The sequence below is a fragment of the Canis lupus genome, chromosome 3 (genome assembly GCF_011100685.1).
Source record: "Canis lupus familiaris isolate Mischka breed German Shepherd chromosome 3, alternate assembly UU_Cfam_GSD_1.0, whole genome shotgun sequence".
In the NCBI taxonomy this organism is placed as follows: domain Eukaryota; kingdom Metazoa; phylum Chordata; class Mammalia; order Carnivora; family Canidae; genus Canis; species Canis lupus.
In genome coordinates, this window is record NC_049224.1 from 8,598,854 (window position 1) to 8,623,286 (window position 24,433).

The window sequence follows — 24,433 nt, forward strand, 5'->3', positions numbered from 1 at the left end:
AAGGGATGCCTGGGTGGCTCAGTGGTTGAGCGTCTGCCTTTGGCTAGGTCCTGATTCGGGAGTCAAGTCCCACATCAGGTCCCCTGCATGAAGCCTCCTTATCCTTAAGCCTGTGTCTCTGTGTCTCTCATGAATAAATAAATAAAATCTTTAAAGTAAAACCTACCAGAATTGTTTAGTGTTCATAATCATAATTGCCTTCTCATGGGTATTTTTTGTATGTCAAGTTAATTGAGTATTAAAACATTTAATAAGAAGAAAATAAAAATTGGACAAAGGATATGAAGGCTAAAAGTCAGCATTTTTAGGTACATGTTCAGCGATTTTTCACAAATGTCCATAATCATATAATCACTGCCAAAAACAAGATAAGTAGTACTTTAATCTCTCCAAAAGATTTATTAATGCTCATTTACATTTAGTCCTTTTAACCCTCTCCCAGCCCTGGCAACTACTGATCCCATTTCTGTTCCTGTAGTTTTTCTTTTTCAAGAATGTCATATGAAAGCAAGCCTACTGTATGTAGCATTTTGTGCCTGGGAACTCTCACTCAGCTTCTTTCACTTTTGAGATTCATCTATGTGGTTGTATGTATGGGCACTTCATTCCTTCCTTCCAGACGCTATTCCATCGTACAGGTATATCACAGCTAATTCAGCCATTCTCCAATTGCTGGGTTTTCTTCAGTTTTGGTAAATGTAAATAAAGCTGCTGTGAACATTTATACACTGACCTTGGTGCGGGCATATGTTTTCATTTATCTTGGATAAATGGAAAGATGTGAGCTGCTGGATAGTAACGTAAAGAACTCTCACAGCTTAACACTACCACAACCAACGAGGGACCCAATAAACATTGGGTAAAAGATTTGTGAATGGACACTTCAGTGAAGAAATTATGAACCAGTAAAATAAGCACATTAGAAAGTGCTCAACATGTCAGTCATCAAGGAAAGGCAAATTGAAGCTACAGTGAGATACCACTGTACAGCCACTAGAGTGGCTAAAATAGTGTCTAGGGCCTGATAATACAAAACAACTAACTGAACTTTAATATTTTATCGGAGGGGATGCAAAATGGTATAGTTACTTTGGAAAAGCGTTTTGGCACTTTCTTATAAAATTAAACATAAATTCTCCCAATTTTCCTACAACCAGTTTAAGTAAATGGCTCCACCTAGTGTATACGTAGAGAAAAACACTTATAAAATCGACATTTAATTTGGAAGAATTACAGCATGACAATTTTTGCCCAATTTTTTATTTAGACATTCTTATTATTTTTTTCATTCTTATTATTTTGAATCTGATTTCTGTGTGGTAGTTTGTGAAATCAAGGGAAGGAAATTCTGAAAAAAATTTAATATATAAAATAAAATTTTTTGGCATACTATTTTCTTCTTTAAAAAATACCACAAGTACATTTTTTATTGTGTAAAATACACATAACATGAAATTTACCATTTTAACTCTTTGTAAGTGTACAGTTCAGCTGCATTAAGTACATTCACACTGTTGTAAAGCCATCACCACTATCCGTCTCCAGAACTCTTCTTCATTCCACACTGAAACCCATACAAATTAAACATGAACTCCCCACCTCCTCCTCTCCCCAACTCCTGGTTACCTCTATTCTAATTTCTACTTCTATACATTTGAAAAGTGATATTTTATTCTTTTTCCAGATTTATTGAGATATTGACATATAACATTGGGTAAGTTTAAGGTGTATTGATTTGATGCACTTTTATATTGTGAAATGATGATCATATTAGTATTAGCTAACACCTCCATCATGTCTATAGTTAGTACTTCTCTTTTGGGGCCACACACTATTAAAAGAAGAAAGGGGGGAAGTGCTATATAATCTTGTATAAATTCCAGACACTGTATAATAAAAAAAACCTTGTTTTCTCGAAGATAAAATGATAAGTTGGAATAGAATAGTGAGAAAGCAAGGACATCCTAGGCTTCTAAATAAAAACTTTTGTTTTCATTTTGTATATTAGTAGTAGTATGAATATGTAAAATGAATATATGGGGAGATGGTTATGTAGGGCTCTGATTTTACTAGTTTGTTTATTTATCCTTCAAATTTTAATTCAGCATTTAACATGTGCCAGACCAATATGAAGCCCAACAGATGCAAATATGAATATGAAGCATAGTTCTATCTTCTAGGAGTTCACATATATTCTGGGAATGACAGGAACTGTACATAAAAATAAAAATAACAAAAAGCATGAAAGAAGAAATTGTACAAACAGCAGTACATTTGTAGCTACATTGGTCCTCAAAAATTAACTACCTGATAAAAATTTATTTACATAAAATCTGTGTTTCATCTCAACTGTGTAATTACAGGAGAGCCCTGTGTAAATTTAGAAGAGGGATAAAGTTTCCATATGCACATTATAATAAAGATTCTTAAATTATCTTGAAAACTCAGTATTTTCAATTAACTTTGTAGAACAAGTTTGAATACAAACATTTGCTACAGCATGCAAGGTGCTACATACTTTTAGTACTTATAAGAAGTTGAATGGAATTTGAGAGTAAAAGAATATGCTTTTAAAAATTATTTTAAAAAAGGTTTTAAGTTATTCTTAACTAGCAATGTTAAGAACGAGAGAGACGTTTATTTCAAGGTACTTCTTTAATTCATTTAACATAAAGCTCTCTGATTCAGTGAACAGAATATTTTCTTAAATGGACACATACACTCAATTATGCATATAAGGCAGAAACATTTGGGTAGTAGCAGATATCAGGGAGTTTGGTCCTTTAGGAGCATATCATTGTTTTTCTTCTATGTGCTAGGAAAATTACATTTTAGAAGACATCTTTGAAGAATAAAAGCATTTGTAATTCTATACACCAGAAGATTTAAAAAATATTCAATGGGTTTCATAAATTGAGTTAAAAACTTTGTAAGAGGGATACACACAAAATTCCCACATTTAAATACTGGATTTGAGAGAGAAGAACATTAATATAAGTCCTTGGAAAGCTGTTCTTGGGTCTGGACCTGTTCTTATCAGTGACCAGCTGTTCTGTTGTTTTTCTAAGGCTTGCTGCAACCAGGAACTGGTTTTATGCCTAATTTAGAATAGTCATGACAAATGGTTGGAAAGCTTTAGGTTTCTCATATCGCCTAGCAGCGTGGGTCCCCAAAGAGCAGTGCGGGCCAAGATCATGATGTCATTCCCACTGTGGCCATGAGTAGTATTCAAAGGCTAAATTGTTTCTCACCTTGTTTAAAATATCTCGTTTAATCTATTGAGTATATTGCCTATGCTTAATTTTGCAGAACTATATCAAATATCTAGAGCATATTAAGAAACTTAACTTTAATTAATTTTTGGAATATTTTTTTCTACAGCATGTCAGTTTACGTAAAAACTACTTAGCACAGTTTTGGTTCAACTCGTAATATAGCTAAATATAAAAATGCAATTTTCAGCTTTTAGAGAATAATTTCTATGACCTATTAACAGAAGAAACTTTCCATTAAGCATACATTAGGCATGGTTAGCACAAAGTATAGGAGATTTAGCCATAAGCCTTTACCCTATTTTTTAAATAAGTTTGAGTCCATTTAGTAGTAAAAATTCTGTATAAAAACAAATGGCTTCTAATAGGCTATAGACCCATGGTTCCTATGTGGCTACTTTGGTAATCTCTGTTCTTAGGAACTGTGGCTTGGTCCCATCTATATCCTATTTCAGCTCTTCTAATGGAAAGGAGTTTGTAGCCATGTGAATTTGTGTTTTACAAATTTCTTCACCCAGAGGAACTCGGTGTACATTTCATTACGACACCCTTACAACATTCTGATAACGTAAGAGGCAAAACTTGCTTTCTACAGCTTAAACATGAAGAAACTGATGTATGTTGAAGTTAAGTGGTTTAACGAAAGTCATTCAGAGGTTCAGGTCTGACTCTTACTTCCACCTCCTTTAACTTAAACCACATTCTTGACACAAAGCAGGATCATAGCAATCCCTGTTTTGCTTCCTTAGCTCCAGAGTTTCTGATTATTTAAATTCTTCAAATCAATATGCAAATAAATGTGACACTGTTGAAGAGATTGAGTTTTCTGCACATGTTTTATAGGGCAGTGTTTTGGAGGTAATCAGCATGTTCCTAAAGTTTTATGTTTAAATTTATCTTGCTAAATATGACTTTTCCTTTTATTGACATCTGCTTGGTCATCAGAATCATCATCTGCTTTTTCCTGCTGGTGACAGAGGAAGGGCATCAGCTTCAATGGGTTGAGTAGGATCGTTTTTATCTAAAGAAAACGTCTTAATTGCACAGATTTGTGTAATAGGGGCAGAAACCGATAAAGAAGTTCTTGGACAATTGATAAACACTTTGTGGTGGAAGCAAATAACCTAAACTCTGATATCTGAGAGAGATTGGAATTTCTCTGAATTGATGGGAAGAAAATGGCTCAGCTGTTATGATCCAGTTAGGGTTCTCCAGAAGAGGGCACTATGTTTCAAAGGTAGAACGAAAGATAAAAGGAACCCAGAACCAGACAAAGTCATTTCTCTAACCTTTCATGACTGAAGCTTTTTTTTTTTTTTTTTTTTTTGAGGAAAGATAGGAAATTAACACAAAGCTATAAACTATACAGCTATAATTTACTTCAAATTTATTAGAGAAATATATGGTAAAATTTAAGATGTTAAGGTTTCTTGCTATAAATACCTTTTTCTTATTTTCAAAAGTCACCAATGAAAGTGCTAAAAACATTTAAATAGTCTAAACCAGGCAGGCTAGACAATAAGGCTGTGCAGCACTGTCTCAAGCACTAGCCTAGCGTGAGCTCATTGTGAACAGAATCATCTCCTGAGTGATTCCTATTAGGCCTGACGTATACATACTCATTTTAAAGGGGCTCCTGGTCTCCTTACTGAAAGTGCCCTGTAATAATTTCTCTCTCATTCTTAATGACTTGATAATAATGAAAAACTAAGTGATTGCTATTTTGAAACTATTTGGATATTATAAGTATGACACTGTAATTAAATATGGTCTATCATATTGCAGGACTTAAAATACGTTTTGATGTTTTTATTCCTCACTAATATTTGGAATGGGTCATGTTACTGGCCAGGCACTGTTTGATGAAATATGAAGTCTCTGTGCTGATACTGAACAAGGGTTTATGGGGACCCACCCATTTTAGCCATTGTCCTAGGAGCATGGGTGAAGTGCTTGGATTATAAAGCAGTTCAAACAACAACTTGGTACATATAGTTTTAATTTGATCATTTTAAACCAAAATAGTTCAGCCAAACAAGCAATTAGTTCAACCTTAAAATGGAGAAATCTCTCTTTTAAAAGCAAATTAACTGTTTGGCCAACTGGAGAGACAGGTTATTTTCAAGAAAGTAGCTAAACTGTGTCTTGTAGGTGGGCACAATCTCAGTTGTTAAAACTCTGATTCTCATTCATTCAACTGAATCAGATATATAGTCACAGACAGTTGTTTTTTTTCTTTTCCTTTACATTATGTCTATCACCTATTTCTTTTTTCTTCAAGGGTTGTGCATTTTAGTTTTCCAGTGGCCTAGCAACTATCATCTGTACAAAGAATGCAGGTTCTAAGTGGTGAGTGCCATCCTAAAAAATACAGTGACAAGTGGAAGATAAGAAAATCCTATATCATAACTTCAGGAACATCTAGGTGAAAATCTCCAGGCTGAATTTGAATTTAAGGGTGTATTGAACGTATACATTTGTAGTGGTTTTATTTTTGCTTTCTCTTGGGATATTCTAGGCCGTCTTCTCTGTTTTTTTCCTAGTTGGTGATCCAGGATTGTTACTTCAGTTAGGCCAAACTGAATATGTCGAGTTCAGAAGGCTTCATCTGTGTATCTGACTTCAACGTCCTACAAGTCTTCTTAGTCCCTGTTCCATAGACTTGGGCTTTGAAAAAACAAAACGGTAAAATGTAAACAGAAATAGCCTCATCCAAAGGTATCCCCTTGAGGCACAATTTGCAGTGTAATGAAAATTACGAAATGCAAGGGACTTGGTAAAAATCTCCTCTTATTCTCTGCTCAGTCCTCGAGAGGAACATTAACCATCCCATAAATTTACTTTGCTTGCATCAGCATTCCTGTGGCAGGTTAAAGAAGAGCTACGTTAATATTGAAGTTTCATGGTTTTCCCAAATAATTTGTCACAAGGTACAACATTACTTGGTTTAGGGCATAATATGGAGACTCTAAAATAACGCATCCTGGCCATTCAGTAAACATTCTTAATGATCTTGTTTTGAAAAGAAGAGCTGGGTAGCCCCTGTTGGCCTGTTGTTTTCCTTGCCCAGGAGATACAGCCCGGCAGACTCAGTGCAGTTAATCAGGAGTTTTGCTTAGCCCTTTGTCCTTTCTTCTGGGAGATCATTCACACGCCATCTCTCCACAGTGCTTGCCCATGTAGCAATGCATACCAACTATAACCAGGTAGGGAGGTTTAAGTGTGTCAAATCTGGCTGTGAACATTTGTACCCACCAGAGGGCCCAAGAGGGGCAACCAGCCAGCAACTCTCTTTTCATCCTTCCTCAGATTGGGCTTTAGGGAGCTTAAATCCTCCCCTGCCAATGACCCAGACCCACTGGTTCCTGCCACGTCTTCCCTGCTTGGTATACTATATTTCTGCCCAGCCTGGTTTAAGGGTTCCATGGAGATGAAGGGACCCAGATAAAGGACTGGAAGTGATGCTTGGAAGGAGACAAGCAGCAGAAGAAAGTTTTTCAATAGTCCTGCATTTGTTCCGCATCGTGAGGATCTGGGTACAAAAACATAGATAAAAATCTAACAATGGAGAAGTTGTGACAGAGGATTCAGAATAACAAAAACAAATAGTAAGATGGTAACTGGTTACTTTATTCAGAAGAAAATAAATTTCGTCCACACTAGGGATGAAATTAAGAGCAATAACAAACTAGTTAAACATTAAGGATAATATATATATTTTTTTCTTTAAAATTTGCAATAGTTTGGATGTAAAGCTTTTCCAACATAGTTACCCCACAATGTTAGTAGCACATGAATTTTAAAAATACTCAAATATAAAAAGGAGTGGGATTTACAAAGGAAGCTCACATGTAATTAAGGACTGCGCTGGAGAACTGGAATCCATACTGTGTTTAAAGGATTCAAAGCTATGTTAGTCATGAATCATGAAGTTGTAAGTGTTAAAAGCACACGTCAAACTAGTTAAAGAAAACAACAAGATTCGTTGGCACACATTCCTGGGATTGAAGAGAGATGGTTCAGATATAAGAAATTAAAATAATCAGAATGCTTTTTGTCTCCATTCTTGTTTCTACTTGTGCGTAGGTTTTATTGTAGAAATAGATTTTTTTTTTTTTCTCTTATGGCCGGGAAGAAGATTGCTGCTAGCTCAAACTTAACATCCAGCCAGATAGACTCTCAGTGGGGAAAGTCTTAATATCTCTAGATGAGTGCCAAATTCTTAACACTCCTGCTCGAGTCTTATGAAACACCCTGGGCCCGCCTCGGTTATGTGGCCACTCTGAAGTAAGGAAGAGTGCTGTGGAACAGTCCAAACCAGAACACATGGGCAAAAACTTTGTGCTGTTACCACGGAAGGGAGAAGAAATACTAAGCAGGCAAACCAAAAAATTCCCTATCACAGTGATATTTTTATTTTTATTTTTTTCATAGTGATATTTTTAATTTTAATTTTTAATATTTAATTTAATTAAATATTTTTAATTGGGTGTGATGGAAAAGATAATTTATGAACATGGTTTTGTTTAGTTTTTGGTTTTGTTTTTGTAATTAAGTGAGGCCACTTTACTGGCAAAATACCATAGAAAATATATTTTATAATTACAGGTAAAATGGAAAGAGGGTGTAGCCTACTTGTTAATGATCTTCGTGTTCAATCTTCTTTATAAATTGTTGAGTAGTTGGCATGCCTGGGTGGCTCATTCGGTTTCGTCTGACTCTTGATTTTGGCTCAGGTCATGATCTCAGGGTTGTGTTAGGGCTCCCTGGGAGTGGAGCCTGCTTAATTAAGATTCTTTCTCTCTCCCTCCTCTCCTCCTTGCTTCCTTACTCACCTGCATTCTCTCTCTCTCAAAACAAAACAAAACAAATTTTGAGTAGTTAAAAAATAAAAACTATTTGAATGTGACTACACTTGCAACTCTTAAAGACAAATGGCATTGAAGGAAAAGTATGGCAATTTCAATTAACTGACTCAAGTGGCAGCAATATGTATATGTAAATAAAGTTTTCATAACAGAAGCTTATTGATTCTGATTTGTGGTTACAGCACACTGATGTTCAACATCCAAAATGATAGGGCTGTCCCAATAACGGTCAGGGTACATAAAATGAAGGTAAGTCCTCGGAGCAGCTGCTCTCCTTTAAAATTTGCATCTACTTAATAATTATTATTAAAAACAGATTTTGAAACCTGTGCTTCTATCTGTATATAGAGAGATTTGACATATCTTCGAGGTATATATGTTCTAACCCTTAATTAGAAAAAGTTGATTAAGTCTTTACAGAGAAGATTTTTAATTTAATTTAATTTAATTTTTTATTTTACAGAGAAGGTTTTATACCTAGGTCATAGACAACAGGTAATATTACCGGTTCACATATTTGTTATTCTCAGTAGCTGTTACCAATCTTCAGCTGTTGAAAAAGGTGATTTCTAGAAGTGTCTATCTAGAAGTTAACAATTTTAACAAATTCAGGGCCAACTTTGCACCAAGTTTGTTGATATTAAAAGACATACACATTAGTGAACTGGAGGGAAATACATATTAAGATTCACCAGAGATTTTAAAAAAATAATAGTTAAAAAATACAACTTATTTTGAAAGTCTAGGAAGAAGAATATTCTTCCTCCTTGGGATAGCTAATTCTAATTTAAAAACTAATTTGTGAATTAAGAGAAAAAGTTCAGTATAGTTACTACCTGTCACCATACAAAATTATTACAGACCTTGTACAGTGTATAGAATTGTTGAATCACTGCGTTGTACACCTGAGACTAACATAACATTATATGTCAATGTATACTTCAATTTAAAAAAGAGAAAGTGACAGAAAGGAAAGCTTGCTTTCTTTTTATTCTCCTTAGTCCATGAAAAAAAAATTAAGTGAAAACTGACAGCTGCATAGCCTCATATTTTGTTTCTCTTTTGATGTAGAATTTCACATTTATAATAAATAATATTTCTATTAAAGTATATATATTTCCTAATGAAGAAACTCTTCAGAATATATAAATGGACTTTTGTAGTCACATGAACCTCTAATTATTTTATTTTGGTGATGCTGCTAGATCCATCTAACTTTAATATATTTCTCATGATTAATCTATTGAACCAGAAATTATTTTTTGCCCCAATAACTTCATGAGATCTTATCAAATTACTCTGGTTCTTTTGTAGCTACAAAAAAAGGAAAATAAAAATTTTTAGGAAGGATATTCCATATACTTTTCAATAATACTGACAATGTAGCTTCCTAAAAACTATTTAAAGATAATATAAAATGTATATTTAGATTGTCTATTAACTCCCTGAAATAAGTCTGTTTAATAAATGATCAGGTTACATGAATATTGTATTCATTTAACAAATATTTATTGGGCACCAATTTTGTGGTAAGTCCTATTGATGCCCTGGGATCACAGTCATAGTCATGAGCATCTGTTGTGTGGATCTTAGGTTTCCAGATGACAGGTAAATGAATAAATAAGATACTTTCAAATGATGATAAATGCGGTATAGACAATAAAGTTGAGTAATGGGATAGTGTGTGCTCACGTTTGAACCTCAGATCCTTGGTTTAGGAAATGAGACTACTTTAGATTAGTCAGGAAAGGCCTTTCTGAAGCATTAATACCATCAGGAATCACTTAATTTACTCTTTCATCAGTGTTTTGGAAAGTACAACGTCTATATCCAAAGGGGAGATCAGAAATGTAATTAAAGATTTACCATTGAAAAATCATCAGGCCTCGACTAGATGGTTATAAGGCTCTGATCTGTTTATAGTGAAAATGACCCTGCTGACAGCTAGTTTGTGATAGTGGAACTGAGAATTGAAACAGAAACCACAACTTCTCGAAGGATACTGCATCATGCCTTGCAAAACAGATAAGTTTGCTTCTGAGTGAAACTATGAGGTCTGTTATGGATATAACACCAGTTTGTTCAGACCCATTACATTTAAGGGTAAGACCACAGGCAATCTGATCCAATAGCAACTCCTCAGGAATTCTCTAAAGAAGAACCACTGACTACTCTAGTAATTCCCTAGTTTATGAATTGACCAATCTTGCCTACACCATCCTATTTCTAATGCCAGTCTCCCAAACCTTGCAAAATTCTTTCCCAGCTTCCTACTTTTGATAGACCCATTTCCCTAAGGTATGCAGTCTTGCAGGTCATTAGTGAAGCACCTACTTGTGCTGAATGCAGGTGTATTCTAGGTGATTTTTGACTGCTGGGAATTGACAAAAGGTAATTCCTATACTATTTTAAACTATTCCAGATCATTTACCACCTTCCTTTAGAAAGCAGAAATTCAATAGGTGGATAGCAGTTAGAATATCTAAAAAGAACTTCCTTCTGTTAACCAGCTCCCGGAAGAAATTAGAAAGGATATATTTTTTCATTTCAGCTTTCTGAAACAATATACAAGTACACATGATAGCAGAAATGCTGAATTGTCATCATGTATTTGAAATGTTCCAAGGTTCTGAAGCAATGTCATTAAAACTTGAGTATACCATGAATATCTTCTGTCATAGGGCTATTGGTTACCAGGTTAACAACTCTTGGATTCAATGAATGTGCATTAGATAATTACAAAGATGTGGAATTTCAACTTTTAGAACATATCTCTTGGCTTTGAGAAACCCAGGTGTTTGGAGCTAACGAGCTCTGCTGTAGCATGACCCTTGTATTTAGGAGACTCATCCCTAGTATCCAATTTATTCTGAGGAAAACCAGCTGACTCCTTTAGTTGGCATTGTAAATTGGAAGAGTGCTCGTTTGGTGAGCAGAGCAATGTCGCAAGCAATTCCATCTCGTGTAAGTAAAGCAGTGCACGTCTCTGTGAAGCCCCTCTGGGACCAAGGCCAAGTAACCAGCAGGTGTGTTGCACAGAGCAGCAAAAAGGGCAGGAGCTCTGCAGAGTGCATAGCTCCTCGCATCTACTTGGAGAGTAAAGCTGAGTCAACCAGAATGTTATTTTCCTTAGGGAAAGCCAACCTATACAAAGGTAAGTGGAATGTAACAGGCTTTAGGACGATGCTTCTCAACGTTGGCTGCACAGTGCACACATCTGGAAGCTTCAAAAAAATTCCTGATGCCCACGGGCACCTGAGTGGCTCTTCCATTAAGCCTCCAACTCTTGATTTTGCTCTGGTAGTGACCTCGGGGTGGTGAGATCCAGTCTTGTGTCAGGCTCTGTGCTGAGCGTGGAGTCTGCTAAAGATTCTCTCTCTCTCCTCTGCCCCTCTCCCCCCACCCTCTGCTCACACACACACACACACACACACACACACATGTTCTCTCTCTTTCAAAAAAAAAAAATTCCCAATGCCCCAATCACACTCCACACCAATTAAATCGCAGTCTCCAAGGATGAGACCCAGGCATTTATTAAAGTTCCCCAGAGAATTACAGTATGTGGTCACAGCTGAGAACCACTCTTTAGGAATAAACTGACTTCAGTGCAGTAGGATGTCACTTAGAAAAACAATAGAATATTTCAGAATGGGTAAAACATACCAATAGAACCTCCCCTTTTCCACCCTACCCACCCACCCCCTGCCCCGCAACAAACAGGCAAGCAGCTTCTTACAGCTTTGTGTTAAAAAGGGTATTTCTGGGTGGTGGTGCTAAAGGGTATAGGAACACATTTGAAACCATCCTATTAGTCAACATCACGCTCAATGCCCTACCAGTCAGTTCTACATTTGCCCCTTTTCTCTACCAGACATAATTAATTTCGAGCTTGAAATTTTGTGAACTTTCTAACATATGAAACATCTGTATTGATTAAGCATGTTGAGTAATCAGTATTTATCCATTTTAAATTTTTTCCTTTTTGAGTATAATTGACACACTATGTTACATTAGCTTCAAGTGTACAACTTAGTGACTTGGCCGTTCATACACCGTGCTGTGTTCACCACGAGGGTAGCTGCCCTCTGTCTTGTTAAATTGCTATTCTGATATCATTGACTGCATTCTTTATAGGCTGTACCATTTACTTCTGTGACTTATTCAGTCCAGAACTGGAAGACTGCTTCCTCTTCTATTTCCCTTTCTCCTATTTTGCCAAACCTCCCACCACCCTCCCCTCTGGCAACCATCAGTTTGTTCTCTGTATTTATACCTTTAGTGCTGCTTTTTTGTTTATTCATTCTTTTTCTTTTTGATTCCACTTATGAGTGAAATATAGGGTATTTGTCTTTCTCAGTCCGACTTATTTTGCTTAGTATAATCCTCTCTAGGTCCATCTATGTGTCTCAAATGGCATGATCCCATCCTTTTTTATGGCTGCATAATATTCCATTGCATGTGTGTACATGTATGTGTGTGTATCACATTTTCCTTATCCATTCACTTATAGGTTGGCACTTAGGTTGCCCACATCTTGGCTGTTGTAAAGAATTCTACAATAAACATAGGGGTGTATATACCTTCTCAAATTAGTGTTTTCTTTTTCTTTGGGTAAATACCCAGTAGTGAAATTACTGGATTTTACGGTATTTCTAGTTCTTTTTTTTTTTTTTTAGGAAACTTGATACTATTTATACAGTGGCTGTACCAGTTTACATTCCTACCAACGGGTTTCACTTGTTAATCAGTATCTATGAAAGAACAGAATTTCTAATTAATTTGACAGGATTTTCAGCTTGTATTATTAGAATGCTCTTCTAGTGGTTATCACTGGGTTATTTTTCGTTGGAAGTTGTGTTAAGTCTTTAACCAACTGGTAATTTAGTGATATTTATAAGTATCCGCTTGGTTAGTAGTTTGGGTTTTTGTGTTAGATCTGCTTGAATTCTGGTTAGCTGTGCGTTCTTTGTAAATTAAGTACATCTCTTGCCTCCTTTTCTCTATATCTGCAAAAGTGGGATATGTATGTCTAATGCACGGAGTATAGAGTTAAATGACAAAGCACATGAAAAGTGCTTTGCAAAGTGCCTGACAAATAATAAGTACAAGTGATAGCCATTGTTATTCAATTTTAGTAATACTATGCACATTGCTAGAATCAGGAGTAACAAAAGGCTCTCATTTCTGTATATCAAGGAGAGGATTGAATATTTATTACATACTTTGAACAATGAGAATATATCAAACTTTGGGCCAAGAGTCTTATATAGATTTCTCATTTCATCTTGCGTGAAGTAGATCTTATCATCCCAGCTTTATAAATGGAACCCTCATGACAGGGAGATTAACAGCACATCCTAATTTTATGCCAGTGAGCACTTTTATTGATAGTTTAGCAGCAACCACCTTAATAATGAATCCCCACAAACTCTTGCCTTCATAAGAATTTAAACAATAGGAGATAGTAGTGCATCATGTGGAATATTTCATATGGTTCTCCTTGTGATTTTTTAATGTTAGAGCCTAAGATAAGGGAAGTCCAGCAAATGTGGGAATATTTCCATGAGCAGCAGTAAGGCTCTCTCCTTATTCAGAAAGCAGAGGAGAAAGTGACGTGGAGATGTTCAGAATGGTGGCCCCCAAACCTACGAGAGACCTGAGGGAAGGACCACTGTGCTGGCCAGAATGACCCCATCACAGACACAATTTGATTTCTAACTTTGGTCAAACTTTTTCCTAAGAAAAGTAATCCGAATGGACCAACTGGATCTTAAATGAGCAAAGAGAAACAATCGTCCCTTTGTACTTTGGCTCCATTTCTCTCTGCTTTGTCGACTTCGGAGGAGATGCATCACAAGCAGGCCTATTTTAATTAATAGGAGCTGGGAGCCTGAACACGTGCAAGGGAGGCACTTACGTGAGTGTAGAGGTGTTGAGAATATTTTGTTTGATCTAATTATGCTTTGAGGCCCTACTTGTCTGCTAGTATTCTCTGTAAAAATAAGATAAATCATTAATAAGGAAGCCCGGTGGAGATGGAGTTTTGCCTAAGAGGCTCATGATTGTAATATTCATCACTATCCCATCCACCCTGAGTAAGAATATCCAGATGGCGAAATCCATTCTCCTGTGACCAGAACTGTGAGTCCTTTCTGCCAAGTCTGTCTTTCTTTGTTTTATGTACTACACCTAAAATAATAAGGCTCATTTTTTATATTATTATTAGTGCCTGGTATTAGTGTTCTTAATTTGGTTGAAATTTGATCTATAATTCCTCAGTTAATCCATATCTTAATTTGACATCTCCTAAAAAAGCAGAGTCTGAGGAAAGGGTTTGTGTGTCCGTGGTTGTTTGGGAGGCAGAATGATAGCAGTGAGGGTGACACCAAACAGGGAGGCAGGGAAGGCTGAGACAAAGCTGAGTTACTGAGATGGCCATTGGCTGAGGTCCCAAGGGCTCCATCCTTCCCAGGAAGTGTAGACTATCCCAGCACTGTCTACCTGAGGGTGCACAGGACAAAGCCTTTGCCCTTTGCTCTCATACTGCACTGATGGAGGGTAATTGGGGGTTAACTACTCCCCAGTTGCACTTGGGTGTGTGCTGATCCTGCAGGACTCTAAGGGCACAGAATTGGAAGGCTCTGGGGGGGGGGGGGGTGTTGCTTGAGGCAAGGTGTTGTCAACATGAGTGAGTCAAATAAATCCTTAACTGATCACCAGAGCCATGGCTGGAATTAGTGGTGAGGCCTGAAGAAAACGAGAGAAGGCATCTGGGTTAGGCAAACAACACTTTTTTTTTTTTTTTTTTTTTGGCAAACAACATTTTTATGACAGTTCAAACTGGATTTGAATCTGGACTCCTAACTTGCTCTGTGAGTCATTTTGGAACCATTCTTTATCATTGTTATGTCTCAGTTTACTCATTGTAAAATGGAAATAGTTCTGTGTGTGTGTCAGAGCAACGGAGCTGCTTATTAGCACCGCTAAAATTGCCTGGAAGATTCTAAGTCACGTAGAAGAGCTGGTTTGCAATCGCATCACGTAGCTTTAAAAAAGCTGATCAAAATTATTTCTGTTGAACCATACAGCAGTCATTGCTTTGACTACGGGTGAGGATTGTATTTATTTCATAAGGACCTTGAGACACAGTGAGATTATATGATTTGACTAAAGTCTCTTACCTAGTAAGTGACAATGCTGGTTTTCTGCCTCTTTAAGTGTTTAGTTTTGTGTTGCTTTTTAAAAAGTTTTTAGTAAATATTAAAACTGCTAAATTGGCCTATAATTTGCCAATTATAATTTACTTACAAATACAATTTATAGCTCAAGGCTTAACTACAGTGGACTAATATCTGTTTACTTACTGAACTTGGTGAGTAGCTCCTTCCCTGTCCAGTGTTGAGAATAGGGCAGGGCCTTGCCAAGTGATTTTCCCATGCCAGAGTTCACTATGGAAGGACCAGTGTAATTACTTCCACTGACTTTTGGATCTTAATTGAGTTAACGATTCCTATAGTCTGCCTTAAATTAAGTTCTTAGGAAGCAATTTAGTTGTTAAATGATTCAGATTAAGTACGCAAATTTAGATGTTAATTTTTGGACTACCTCAGTAACAAAAAAGTATACAAAACAGGTAATAATTGAAAGAGAAACAGAGATATATAAACTTCATTAATCTAAAATTCACCATTCAACAGGAATGTTAGTGAATATATTAATTTTATGAAGACTATTCTTTGTATTCATTTAAAAAGTGCTTTGCAGTTCTATACCACAGCTTAACAAGTAGCATCATCTTCTTTTTAAACATTTTGTTTATTATATGCCCAGCCCTGCTCTAAGAATCTTATGTATACTAACTTGTTTAATCTTTATAATAGCCTTCTGAAAAAGGAATGATTATTATTTGTTTGTTTTGAGAGAGAGAGAGACAGAGAGAGAGACAGAGAGAGAGACAGAGAGAGAATTTCAAGCAGACTTCCCACTGAGTTCAGAGCCTGACATGGGGCTTGATCTCACAACCCTGAGGTCATGACCTGAGCTGAAATCAAGAGTCAGATGCTTAACTTACTGAGACACCCAGGTGCCCTGAGATAGGAACAATTATTATACCCATTTTATGAAAGAGGAAACCGAGGTACAAAGAGGTTAATTGACTTGGTGAGGGTCACATAGCTAGTAAGTGGCAAAACTTTGTGGTAGGGCTTTAAAATCTTTACCCTTAATCACCTTGCCTTAGGTGAATTCTGAAAGAAAAATATCAGAGTTCCTATTGAGTTTACTAAGCACAGGTGATTCCAATTAGGGATGGGCTTTTCTTTGTTGGATTCTCCCAAGACTCCTTTAAGTAAGTGTATATAGTAGAACTTTTTATTGATATGTTTAATAAGATACATGAAATGGGCTACTACAGATAAAATATTCTGAGATGCCTGTTTTATTTTATCTATTCAGTTGTCCTGATAAAAATTTTCATATTTTAGATCATCTATATTGTCTTTGGGTTGCTAGGGTCAGAAGTTCGATTAAATTGTTTTTTTGCTAGGGTCAGAAGTTTGATTAATTTTTTTTTAAAAAAGATTTATTTATTTATGTATGAGAGACACACAGAGAAAGAGAGTGTTGCAGAAACATAGGCAGAGGGAGAAGCAGGCTCCATGCAGGGAGCCCAACGTGGGACTCGATCCTGGGTCTCCAGGATCAGGCCCTGGGCTTAAGGCGGCGCTAAACCTGCTGAGCCACCAGGGCTGCCCAGATTAAATTGGTTTAACAAAAAGTAAGTTTATTGGCAAATATAACTGATAATCCGAATGATTGGTGCTGGTTTAGGACTTGATTCTATGCTGGACATTTTTTTTTTCTCCATCTCTTGTCTCTGCTCTTCTCTATTTTTCCCTTCAGGCAGGCTTTCTATATGTGGTGTCAATGTTGACCTTGGAGACAGCAGAGTTGTATAATTGGAAGGAGAGCTCCTATCATCCAGGGTTCATATTAATTGCCAGAAAAGAACTAAGTGCTCTGCTTGGGTCGAGTGTCTGCTCCTGGAATAATCATTAATTCCAGAGGACTGTGGTGCTTGCTTGACCAACCTGGGTTGGTTGGGATTTACACGTGGTTGGAATCACATCAAGTGGGTGACCATGCAATTCCCCCAAGAAACAGAGGATTCAGCTGCCAGAGGAGGAAAAGCAATGTGTGTCCCTCATAAGTCACAGTTGTTTGAAATTCCAAAATCTTCAGGTACTTTCAGGTATTTCATGACAATGGTAACTGCAATAGATATTGCTGGACCCTATTTTCTTATTTTTCCAGAAAGCAAGATAGTGAAGAGGAACAGTAGTTAACCTGTTCATTATCATCTTCATTAAAGGAGCAAAATAAAAACATGTTTTTTTGGTTATTTATGATGAGTCTTAATTTGTTTCAGGTGATCAATATAAGTAAGCTGTTTAAAGTTAAAATAGTATAATATAACCTTATTGCAACATATATTATACTGTATATAAAACATGCCTAAAGATAAGTGAGCTCACCCCTTCTCCATGCTTATTTTTTTTTTTTCACTCTTTCTTTAGACTCACTTTTATTCTAGCCAGGAAAATGTATTGAATTTCCCCAAATGTGCTCTCATTTTATATATTGGCATGCATTTATGTGCTGTTCTCTTACTGCAGTGTCAGTCCTTATCTGCCAAACATACTCTTGATTCTAAGGAAATCTACTCCGTCTGCAGTCCTTAGAGCCTTGCATTGACCTAACTCCTTATTCCCACCCCACTGCTCCAGCAATAGCTTTTTAGACTAGGGAATATGCATGTCTCAATTAATACAGCAACCTCTCTATGAGAGAGGTAGTATTGTTATTCTTAAATTACATTTGAGGAAACCAAGGCACTGAAACATTTCAGAGTTGGATCATGATGGAGTCAAGATTAGTGTCCAAACGCATATTTTTAATCACTCTATTTTCTCTCACTCAGGATGCTTATTGAGCGAATGGATTAATGGTTATTGAAAACTAGCCCTAATACTATGCCACAACTGACTAGAAAAAATGAGTTAAAATTTAAAAAAATAAGAAAAACAAAACTGTTATTAGATTCACTGAAAAAGAAACAGAGAAGCCAATCCTTCCACATTGTGTGAACGCAATGTTGATTGATCAGAGCTTTTAGAATAATGTGAGGTATTTTTGTGGAGCAAGATTTGTTTCTTGGAGAAAAATTCGATCTATTAGAATCAAAGCATTTGATTTAACATACAAGTGCAGACACATGTGCACACACACAACCACTTTTCTAGGATGACCTGTAAATTCAGTATATGCATTTAATATTTAATTTTTTCCTTGAGGCAAGAGTCAAGCTTATGTAACATACATGCATTTATTTTTTTCTTTCACAAAATGTCACTTCATATGTGTCCTTTGACATGTCAGGGCAAAGGCTTCTGATAGTGCTGCTGAATCAGTAACTGCTTTGATTGGAAATTCAGCCGTGTTTAGTGAGGTGTGATATATAGCTAACTACTGACAACTGGCCACGTGTACTTTTGCCTAAATAGCCCTAACTTTGAAGGCAACCACTTTGAATGTATTGGATAATGATAAGATGGGGAGGGGAAATAAAGAAGAGTTGATGGAACCATGCAAAGCCAAACCAAACCTACAATGCCAAACAATTCTTAAGAGCAATCCAATGGTCTCTGCAGGAGCAGAATTTGTTTCTGAAAATTAATAGGTTTTAGACTCCAAATAGCAAAGTAGTCTCACTATATTCCATATCCAGGAGAACCTTCTCGGATACCCATGTAACAAGTATCTTTATAGAATGTCAAATTTAATCTCCTCATTTAAAAGGTCATTATTCATTCCAATTTATTGGTCTCTCCCAAGATAATACTAAATGTTTCTATTTTTATCTGAACTCTGCCAATTACCTGATGAATCTTTGTCCCTTCAATTCCATTATTCACTACCAAGCACTTCATCGCCTGTCCTTTATTCTTTAGGCAAATCACTATTTTTGACTTTCCATATTATATATTTGGGGATCAATTGCAAATAAATAGTCATGGAAAAATAATTTTACCTTTGTCTTGGGTACTTTTTTCACCATCTTCATAAAATACTTAACATCAGGTCTTCAGAATCATGTTTCTAAATCCTTAACACGTTAAAACTCCTCAACATTTACGCCCTCTTCAGTTTGTTCACTTTACATAAGATACAGAGTAATGAGAAAGACTCATGAATAATTGTCTCCTAACCCTCGCGACTCTTTTCTCCAATGAATCCCTTATTATTTTGACTAGTTCACCCCACGGAAAAATAAACTGGTGCTGGCTGTCTGCAGTGTACTCACATATTCCTATTTCAGTGGCCTTTCACTCCTTTCTCTATAATGACACGGGTTTGTCTAGGAGACTACAGCTACAGATGATAATTAAAAGGATCCTATTGAGGGCTGAATTTTACACCCTCAAAATTTATATGTTCAAGTCCTGACCCTTGGCGCCTCAGAATGTAACCTTAGAGGGAATAGAGTCATTGTGCATGTAATTAGTTTAGATAAGTTCATACTGAAGTAGTGTGGCCGCTAATCTATGATTGGAGCCCTTTTAAAAATGGGAGATTTAGACACAGATATGCACACAGAACAATGCCATGTGAAAGTGAAGGCAGAGATAGGGTTGAGGCTTCTGGTACAATTCAGAAAAGGCCATAGATTGTCAGCAAACCATCAGAAGCTAGGAGAGACTGGTAGCATCGATTCTTTTCCACAACCTTCAGAAGGGATCAAGTCTGCTGACAAACTTCTAGTGTTAGATTTCTAGTCTTCAGCACTGTGAGACAATAAATCTCTGTTGCTTAAGCCATCCAGTTTGTGGCACTTTGTTACAACAGCCCTAGAAAATTAACACAGACTTGGAAGACCTGATCCTAATGCACGCAGACATTGATGGGAATCTTAAAGTCCTCCAACTTGAGCTCATATCAACCCTCCAAAATTACAATATTACCATTTGACAAATTCCCCAAACTCAACAGAGCCTGTATCTAGAAGCCAATGGTCAGAAAGATCACTAATGTCAAGTGGTATTTTTAGTGCTAGGTTTTAGAGCTGAAGCAACTCTTCAGACCTGAACTGTTAATATTATTGATAGGCCTTTCCTACACTCCCAACCAAGTTTCCTTTGAGGGAAGAAATCGTCACAATTCTGTTCACCACCTACCTTTCCTGGTTTATATTTACAGGACTCCTCCTAAACCTTGCCTTAATCACACCATTACTCCTGTCTTCATGGTGAGAGATGTAGGCCTGGTTCTGGTGATCTGCCCATGTGTAGGAATGTGAGTAGTAGAGGACTGGCAAGGTGGGAGAGTAGAATTGCCTTTTTTCCCCTCACAAAAGAACAATGCTAAACAACAACAACAACAACAACAACAACGAACAATGCTTACCTACACATGGGTTCATGTGTAGCTTATGCGTTCAACTGAAATAACTTGAACAAGAAGTACTCTGCCCGGGGATAATAACTCCTTATGAATTCCAACTTTTTGTGTTATGTACTGCATGAGGGATTTTGCCTACGAATTTCTAGTTGACCCTAATAATGACCATTGTTTTCATCAATTACCAAACACCTACAGTGTGTTTGGGCTGTAGTAGGTTTTAATACCCATAATTTTAATTTTTACCTTGTACCGAATTAGGCATTAATCTCCATATTTTACAAATAAAGAAATGGAAGTTCAGAGATGTTAAATATTTATATTGTCAGGGCAGGAATTTTTACTGACAAGATTAATGCTGTAACAAGCTAGGACAAAGGTATAAATATAAAAAGACAAAAAAGAAATTCAATGAATAGAAGTTTCTATTTACATTGTCTGTAGACAAAGAGACTTATTGCCCTTTTGGACACATCAATGACCAACAGTACCTCAAATCTTAAAGTAACACAATAATGCGCCTAATTCTTTCTTCATGTAAATCACTAAACTTTTTTTTTTTTTTTTTTTTTTTTAAGATTTTATTTACTTGAGAGAGTGTGTGAGCAAGCAGATGCAGGTGCAGGGGAGGGGCAGAGGAAGACACAGACTCCCTGCAGAGCAGGGAGCCTGAGGCAGGACTGGATCCTGAGACTCTAGGATCATGACCTGAGCCAAAGGTAGACACCTAACTGCTTAACTGACTGAACCACCCAGGCACCCCTTAACTCACTAAACTTTTAACATTTCCCCACTTCCCGCTCAAAATGTTTCTGTCTCTTTCCCACCTACCGGTACTCTCTCCCTCCCTTTGTCCAGGCATGGCCATGGCCTGAAATGCCAAGAAGACAGGCTGATTGTACCAGCAATACCTCCCTCTTTGTGGCTCATACCACCATGACTGTACATTTTTTCCCCATTATTTTGGACAAGTGGGTCTTTACTGCAACTCTGAGAACTGATTTCTAGCAAAATTTTGCAATACCCCTTTGAATTACTATGACATGCAATAGACGGTGGTTAAACCTGCTGTCCTCAAGACTGTAGAAAATGGCGTTTCCTGAAGGTTAATATTATTTGTAGTAAGAAGATTTCCCCAGAGGTGCTGTTTCACTGTGGAATACCCTAGATTTATGGCATGGTTTCAGGCAAGGTTCTGGTTTCTTTCTCTCAACACCCTCTTAAAAATTCATGAATCAAAACACAGATTCAGAAATTAATGGAAGCATGAACCGAAAGAGCACAATTCCAAAAGCCAAAAGCCAGCTTGTCTTTTACTATAAAATAGACAAAAAAATACTCTCAGTGGAAACTTAGTTTAGTTTAACTACTCAAATATTCTAAGGATTATTGACACTTTTAATGGATTCTTTCTGAAGTAGTTAATAAAAACTTCTGTTGCAAGATTAAGAAAAAGCAATAAATTAGAGCTGATGAAGTGTAAGTAAAGTGGTCATTCCTTATTTGAGGGAAATTCTCCAGTGCCAAATAAAGTGACTATCTAAAACAGGGTTGTCAGTGTTGAGATGATGAGTGACACTAACGAGTTAAATTATGTTTTTCTGCAAGTCTGGTAATTTCTCATTCTTTACTTTCAACAGAATTGAAGGAGGACTTAATTAAGTTTTCAGCTGATCGATCATTAGAAATAATTAAGGATGATGAGAGGATTGATTCTGCATCCCTATCTACCTCTATATGTGAACAAGTTCTTTAGCTTGTTATGTGTACCTGGTCAACATTTAAAAATTATTTTAATGTATTTATATATTTATTTTGTACATATATATATTTATATGATATAGATGTATATTTGTTTTGTTTTGTTTTTGTATTGGGGATGGTAGGTATCAAGTTGCTTTAGGATCCAGTCTCAGAAGGTAGCAGGCTTCACTCTGGATGTAGTCCAAAGCCCACTCACATTCAAGGGGGAAGATACATAGATCCCACCTCTCGGTGAAGAGCTGCCAATGACACATTGTGATAGAGTTTGTTGGGTGGTATGTATTATTGCAACCATCTTTGAAAAATATAAAATACTACATATTGTGAGAAGGGAAAATCCTACAATTTTAAATTTACAAGCAGTTTTTTTTTTTGTTGTTGTTGTTTCTATAAATGGGGAAGATTTGAGATCAGCTATTTCTTTTGTTTTAGGGGAGAAATCTAAACAGTTTAGTAGGGCTTTTCCTATGGTAAGCCAATATTCCATCCTGAAATGAAGGAATATAGTATAGTGAGGAGGGAAATTACTCTGCATTATAAATAAAGGTTTTTCCTACTAAGAAATGGAGCCACATCTCTGAAGTTTGTTCCCTTTCAAAATGAAAAACTCTCCATTTTAACTTCTTATGGAGTCCTTGGGGGAGTCCTGGTCCTGAATTCTGAGCAGGACAGTCATGCTGAAGGAGACTCATATGAGTAGGAGCTAAATATAATATGGCAGGATGCTGGGAACTAAGGGTAGAGAAGTTCACAGGCAGTTATGTTGGAATAGTTTGGTGGGGATTCTTGGAACGGTTATTTGTAATGTCTAGTTTTGAGAATTTTTTGTTGTTTTGTTTTACTAACTCTGTCTTCTAATACGCTGAAGACTACAGTAGAATTTTGGTTTATATTATCTTTTTTTTTTTTTTTTTTTTTTTTTTTTGTGGAATTGGGAATGGGCTTTTGTGAGGATATGTGAGGATAACCAACTTGTCCTGGTTTGCCCAGAATTTTCTGGTTCTACTCCTGAGGTTCCCATATTTCAGGAAATCTTTCAGACCCAGGAGAATCTGGATGATTGGTCACTGTAGCTGGAATCAACATTGGAGGTTAACTTGTTGGGAGAGAAGTGTGACAGCTTGGGGAAAGCTGGCTTCAGGTCAGTCAGTGGCAACCTTCGTAAGAGATGGGCCATACTCGAATCAGAGGTCAGTTCAGGTTTCAAGCAAATGTTCAGAAGAGGTATCCAAATCTTTGAAATAGGCAAAAGAGATTACTGGGCTTCACTTCAGTGTCATGGTAGGTACTGAAGTTCACAGAAATATTATCTAATTCTCTAGAGGTGAGTACTTTGGCTTGACTTGTTATTTTAAGAATGATAATGATAACTCATGTCTCTATAAAGGTTGTTATTAACTTGTAGAAGCTGATATGCATAATTATTTTCTGATAGCAGTACAAATGAATTTTGTTCAAGAGATGAAATGATTTCTGTCTGATAGAAAGAGATGAACCCCAGGGGTTGCAGTTTTAGTGCCCTGCAGAATATTAACAAGTTTTATATTTTAATTACTATTCTTATTCTACTCTCCTACCTTTAAGCCACTATAAACACTTTGATTTTTTGCAATTCGTTTTTTGAACCAGTGTCACCATCTTGCTGGTTCCCTTATTAATGAGATAACTAAATATTTGATACTGCTAACTTCATTTGGGTGAGCAATATTTTCAACATTTTCACTTTATATTTCATCATAAAAATCATACTTTGACAGTAGAGATTTGTAGAATGTGCTAAGAAATATCCCAAAAAATTCTTGGAAGGAGAGAACCTCCAAGTAAAAAAGTCTGGGTTTCCCACATCCTCTCTCTCAATCCCAGGGCTGAGGAGACAATGAACATGAGATTATAGATAAGAGATCAGTTGTTCCTAGAGTGAGGAGACCTTCCTGTCTCCCCATCCTCCCTGCCAGCCCCCTCAGGACTTCATCTTTCTCCCCACCTACAAGTCTCCCCTCTTAGAGACTTCTATTAGTGATGCTATGGTGCTATCTAGGTAGGGCAGGTCTTCAGAGCACTCAAACCAAA

At 36.6% G+C, this 24,433-nt stretch overlaps 1 long non-coding RNA gene across 3 annotated transcripts in view; it reads right to left on the reverse strand.

Moving 5' to 3' along the window:
* Positions 1 to 5,126: 5,126 nt before the first annotated feature.
* LOC111095116 overlaps positions 5,127 to 24,433 on the reverse strand; it is a 35,532-nt gene continuing 16,225 nt past the window's right edge. The window contains exons 4-5 of one of the 3 annotated variants that reach the window (XR_005356604.1): positions 6,528 to 6,804; positions 5,127 to 5,939 (exon numbers count right to left, since the gene is read on the reverse strand). This is a non-coding gene — a long non-coding RNA (uncharacterized LOC111095116). Of the gene's footprint in view, positions 6,805 to 13,571; positions 14,891 to 15,507; positions 15,592 to 24,433 lie in introns of those variants that run through there. The other 2 variants (XR_005356605.1, XR_005356603.1) reach the window with 2 other exon arrangements.